Below are 6,480 nucleotides of genomic sequence, written 5' to 3' on the forward strand. Positions count from 1 at the left end.
AACCGTGCATCCCGGGGATGAAGCCTACTTGATTGTGTGGATATGCTTTTGATGTGTTGCTGGATTCTGTTTGCCGGTACTTTTTGAGGATTTTTGCATCAATGTTCATCAAGAACATTTGCCTAAAGTTTTCTGTTTTTGTTGTATCTCTGCCAGGTTTTGGTACAAGGTTGATGCAGGCCTCATAGAGTGAGATAGAGAAGAGTCCCTCCTTTTCAGTTTTTTGGAACAGTTTCAGCAGAAATGGTACCAGCTCTTTTTTGCACATCTGGTAGAATCCAGCTGTAAATCCATCTTGTTCTGGGCTTTTAAAAAATTTTTGTTGTTGTTATTTTTGGTAAGCTATTTACACTGCTTCAATTTCACAACTCATTATTGGTCCACTCAGGGTTTTAATTTATTCCTGGTTCAGTCTTTGGATGGTGAATGTGTCCAGGAATTTATTCACCTCTTCTAGATTTTCTAGTTTATTTGCATAGTGGTGTTTATAATATTCTCCAATGTTTATTTGTATTTTTGTGTGGTCAATGGTAATATCTGTCTTCTAATTTCTGATTTTTTTGTATTTGAATATTCTCTTCTTTCTTCTTTATTAGTCTAGTTAGCAGTCTGTCAATTTTTTAGTTTTTTTTTTTTTTTTAAACCCCAGCCCCTGGACTTGCTCATTTTTTGAATTTTGTGTGTGTGTGTGTGTGTGTGTGTGTGTGTGTGTGTGTCTCTACCTCCTTCATTTCAACCTGATTTTGGTCACTTCTTGTCTTCTGTTTGTTTTTGAATTTGTTTTCTCTTGGTTCTCTAGTTCTTTTAGTTGTGATTTTAGGTTATTAACTTGAGATCTTTCCAACTTTTTGATGTGGGCACTTAGTGCTATAAATTTTCCTCTTAACACTGCTTTAGCTGTGTCACAGAATTTCTTGTATGTTGCATTTTTGTTCTCATTGGTTCCAAAGAACTTCTTAATTTTTGTCTTAATTTTATTATTTACCCAAAAGTCATTCAGGAGCAGATTATTCAAGTTCCATGCAATTGTATGGTTTTGAGTGAATTTCTTAGTCTTGAGTTCTAATTTGATCATACTGTGGTCCGAGGAACTGTTATGATTTCAGTTGTTTTGCATTTGCTGAGGAGTATTTTACTTCTGATTATGTGATTGATTTTAGAGCAGTACCAAGTGCTGAGGAGAAGAATGTTGTTTTGGGGTAGAGAGTTCATAGGTATCTATCATGTCCATTTGACCCAGAACTGAATTCAGGTTCTGAATATCTTTGTTACTTTTCTGTCTCGATAATCTGTCTAATATTGTCATTGAAGTGTTAAAGTCTCCCACTATTATTGTATGGGAATCTAAGTCTCTTTGAAGTTGTCTAAGAAATTGCTTTATGAATCTGGGTACTCCTGGTTAGGTCTTCTTGTTGAATTGAACTCTTTGCCATTATGTAATGAATGCCCTTCTTTGTCTCTTTTGATCTTTGTGGTTTAACATCTGTTTTGTCAGAAACTAGGATTGCAACCCCTGCATTTTTTGGTTTTCAATTTTCTTGGTAGATTTTCCTCCGTCCCTTTATTTTGAGCCTACATGTGTTACTGCATGTGAGATGAGTCTCTTGAAGACAGCATACCAATGGGTGTTGGTTCTTTAACTAGCTTGCCACTCCATGTCTTTTAATTGGGGCATTTAGCCTATTTACATTTAAGGTTAGTATTGATATGCATAGATTTGATCCTGGCATGATGTTAGCTTGTTATTTTTCAGACTTGTTTATGTGGTTGCTTTATAGTGTCACTGGTCTGTGTACTTCAGCATGGTTTTGTAGTGGCTGATAATGATCTTTCCTTTCCATATTTAGTTCTTCCTTTAGGAACTCTTGTAAGGCAGGTCTGGTGGTAACGACTTCCCTCAGCATTTGCTTGTCTGAAAAAGCTCTCATATCTTTTTTGTTTATGAAGCTTGGTTTGGCCAGATATGAAATTCTGGATTGGAATTTCTTTTCTTTAAGAAATTTGAATATTGGTCCCCAGTCTCTTCTGGCTTGTAGGGTTTCCACTGAGAGGACTGTTGGCAGTCTGATGGGCCTCCCTTTGTAGGTGTTCTGGCCTCTCACTCTAACTGCCCTTAACATTTTTTTTTTGTTTTTCATTTTGACACTGGAGTTTCTGATGATGATGTGTCTTGGAAATGATCTTCTTGTGGAGTAACTTAACTGGGGTTCTGTGCATTTCCTGAATTTGAATGTTGGCCTGCCTGGCTAAGTTGGGGAATTTCTCATGGATGATATCCTGAAATATATTTTCCACCTTTCATTCTCCCAATCTCTTTAAGGTACACTAATCAGTCATAGATTCAGTCTCTTTACATAATCCCATATTTCTCAGAGGTTTTGACCATTTCTGTTCATTCATTTTTCTCTATTCTTGTCTGCCTGTCTTCTTCAGAAAGACAGTCTTCAAGCTCTAAGATTCTTTCCTCCACTTGGTCTATTCTGCTATTAATACTTGTGATTGCATTATTAAATTCTTTTATTGTATTTTTTTAGCCCTACCAGCTCAGTTACATTCTTCTCTATACTGTATTTTGTTTGTCAGCTCATATAATGTCTTATCATGATTTTTAGCTTCATTGCATTGGGTTACAAGGTGCTTCTTAAGGTCAGTGAAGTTTGTTTTTATCCATTTTCTGAGTTCTACTTCTGTCATTTCAGCCATCTCACCCTCAGCCCAGTTTTGAATCCTTGCTGGAGAGATGATGCAGTAATTTGGAGGAAAGAGGGAACTCTGTTTTTTTGAGTTTTCAGTGTTTTTGCACTGATTCTTTCTCATCTTTTTGGGCTTATCTACTTTAAATCTCTGAGGCTGCTGACCTTTCGATTTTTTTTTTCTTTTTCTTTTAATAGTCTGGCTACTTTTCCATAGGGCTGCTATGGTTTGCTGGGGGTCTGCTCCAGTCCCTAGTTGCCTTGTATTTTTTCACCACCTGGAGGTATCACCAGTGAAGCTTGTAAAACAGGAAAGATGGCAGCCTGCTCCTTCCTCTGGGACCTCCAGCCCAGAGAGGTATGGAGGTGTTGCTGGCTGAAAGCACCTGTATGAAGTGGCTGGAGACCCCTGCTGGGAAGTCTTATCTAGTCAGGAGAAACAGGATTGGGGACCTATTCAAAGAAGTAGTCTGGCCACATTTTGGTAGAGCAGCTGTGCTGTGCTGGGGGATCTCCTCTGACCCTGGTTGGTTTGTACTCTCCAAAGCCCACAGACTGAAATGGCTCAGTCACACAAACAGCAAAGCTGTCATCCTACCCCTCTTCCTGAGAACTCCATCCCTGGGAGAATTCAAATATCTGTCAGACAGAGAACACCAGCAGGGGTGGCTGGAGGACCTGGTTGGGAGATTCTGCCCAGTGAGGAGACACAGAATTGGGAAGGCACTTAAAGAAGCAGTCTGGCCATGCCTTTCATAGAGCAGCTCTGCTGTGCTGGGGTACCGCTTCTGCCCCAGTCAGCTTGAGATTTCCAAAGCCCACAGACTCAAACATCTCAGTCGCCCAACCAGCAAAGATAGTGGCTTGCCCTTCCCTTTGGGAACTTCCTCTCAGGGTGTATTCAAATCTCTACGGCCTGAGAACACTGGTGAGGGTGTCTTGGGGCCTTGGTTGGAAAGTCCCACCCAGTGAGGAGGTACAGATTGAAGACCCACGTGAAGAAGCAGTCTGGCCATGTTTTGGTAGAGTAGCGGTGCTATGCTGTGGGATCCTCCCTTCTGCCCTTGGCCAGTTTGGACTCTCCAAAGCCCTGAGACTGGAACAGCTGAGTCTCCCAAACAGAAAAGATGGTGGCTCATTCTTCCCCATAGGAACTCTGTCCCAGGTAGATGCATTGCTATTTCTGGTGGCTGGCTGGAATTCCAGGCCAGTGGGTCTTATCCTATGTGGTGCTGTGGAAGTGGGGCCCAGGGACAGTCACTGTTTGGCTCCCTGGATTCAGACCCCTTCAAAGGGGTATGTACAGAGGTCCAACCTCCTACCTTGCTGGAGTTGCTGTCACTTTCACTGGGAAGCCTGGAGTCAGTGTATGTAAAATAAAAACTCTACACCTTTACTTTGCCCTCCATCCCCCCAACTTTTAAACTTTGTGTTGATTTTATCTGCATCTTATTATACTTTCTATGTCTTGAAAAGTTGTTGTAGTTATTATTTTTGATTGGTTCATCTTTTAGTCTTTCTAAGAGTAGTTTACACATCACAGTTCAAGTGTTACACTATGCTGCATTTTTCTGTGTACTTACTTCTACCAGCGAGTTTTGTACATTCAGGTGATTACTTATTACTGATTAACATTCTTATTTTTCTCTGATTGAATTATTCCTTTTACCATTTCTTGTAGGACAGATCTGGTGTTGATGAAATTCCTCAACTTTTGTTTGTCTGCTTCACGTTTGTAGGATATTTTCACCAGATATTTATTCTAGGGTAAAGTTTTGCTTTTTTTCCCCCTCAGCACTTTAAATATGTCTTGCCACTCTCTTCTGACTTTCCATTGAAAAGTCTGGTGTCAGACATATTGGAGCTCCATTGTATGTTGTTTCTTCTCTCTTGCTGCTTTTAGAATCCTTTCTTTGATTTTTGGGAGTTTGTTTATTAAATGCCTTGAGGTCATCTTCCTTGGATTAAGTCTGCTTGGTGTTCATATAACCTTCTTATATTCGGATACTGCCATCTTTCAGTAGGACTGGGAAGTTTTCTGTTTGTATTCCTTTGAATAAACTTTCTACTTCTTTTTCTCTCTTTCTTCTTTAAGGTCAGTAACTCAAATTTGCCCCTTTGAGGCTATTTTCATAGAGGCTCTTTTCTGTATCTTTTAGGCGTGCTTCTTCTTCTTTTTTTTTTTTTTTATTCTTTTTTCTTTTGTCTCTTCTGTGTATTTTCAAATAGCTTGCCTTGAAGCTCACTAATTATTTCTTCTCCTTGATCAATTCTACTAATAAAAGACTCTGGTGCATTCTGCAGTGTGACAATTGCATTTTTCTGCTTCAGAGTTTCTGCTTGATTCTTTTTGATTATTTTCATCTCTGTTAAATTTATCTGATAGAATTCGGAATTCCTTCTCTGTTTAGTCTTGAATTCCTTTGCCTTAAGACAGTCATTTTGAATTCTCTGTCTGAAAGTCCACACATCTCTTTTTCCAGGACTGGTTCTTGGTGCCTTATTTCGTTCATCTGGTCAGGTCATGTTCCCCTGGATGGTGTTAATGCTAGCACATTTTCTTCAGTGTCTTAACATCAAAGAGTTTGGTATTTATTGTAGTCTTCACTATCTGGGCTTGTCTATATCTGTTCTTCTTGGGAATGCTTTCTAGATATTTTCAAAGACTTGGGTTTTGTGATCTAAACTGCATTTGCTTCAGGGAGCACCCCAAGCCCAATAATGCTGTGGTTATTGTAGACTCACTGATGTACCACCTTGATGGTCTTGGGCAAGATCTGGGAGAATTCTCTCATTACCCCTTGCAGACTCTTGTTCTCTTCCCTTACTTTCTAGTAAACAAACAGAGTCTCTCTCTGTTCTGAGCCACCTACAGCTAGGGGTGGAGTGACACAAGTACCACTGTGACTGCCCCGGATCAGACCTGAAGCCATTACAGCACTGGGTTTCATCTAAGGCCTGCTGCAACCACTCCCTGGTTACTGCCTATGTTTGCTCAAGGCCCTGGGGCTCTACAATCAGCAGGTGGCAAAGCCAGCCAAGCCTGTGTCCTTCCCTTCAGGGTGGCAAGTTCTCTCAGGCCCCAGTGAATCCACAGTTTCTGTCTGGGAGTCAGGGACTAGAGTCACAAACCTTAGAAATCTACATGGTGTACTCTTGTACTGTGGCTGAGCTGACACTCAACCACAAGATACAGTCCTTTCCACTCTTTTCTCCCCTTTCTGAAGTCAGAGAAGCTTCACCTCATAGTCACAGCCACCACAGGCCATGAGGAATTCTGCCTGACTACTGCTGACGTTCCCATAAGGCCCAATGATTCTTAAATAAGCATGTGATGAATGCTGCCTGACCTGGGGCTCAGCTTTTAGGGCAGTAGGCTCCCCGCTGGGCCAGGGCAAGTCCTGAGATACTTGAAAAGAGCGAAGACCTGGAATCAGGGACCCCAAGAGCCCACTTGGTATTCTCTATCCTCCTGTGGCCATGCTGGTACGTAAAAGTGCAAGGCAAATTCCCCTGTATTTTTTCTTCTGCTTTTCTCAAGTGGAAGGAGGTTGGGGTGCCTGTGGCAATTTCTTAAGACAACAATAAAGTTTGCTGTATCACTTGACTCTTCCTTTCATGAGAGATTTCTCTGTAGCCACCACAGCCAGTAACATGCTGGATCTCACCTGAAGCCAGTGAATCTCAGAAGCTCACTCAAGGCCCTCGATGTAGTTTCTGGGTATTGCTGCTGGTTGTTCAGGGCCCAAGGGCTCTTCAGTTAGCAGGTGATAAATGGTGCCAAGAA

This window comes from Papio anubis, chromosome 5 (genome assembly GCF_008728515.1).
Source record: "Papio anubis isolate 15944 chromosome 5, Panubis1.0, whole genome shotgun sequence".
Classification (NCBI taxonomy): Eukaryota; Metazoa; Chordata; class Mammalia; order Primates; family Cercopithecidae; genus Papio; species Papio anubis.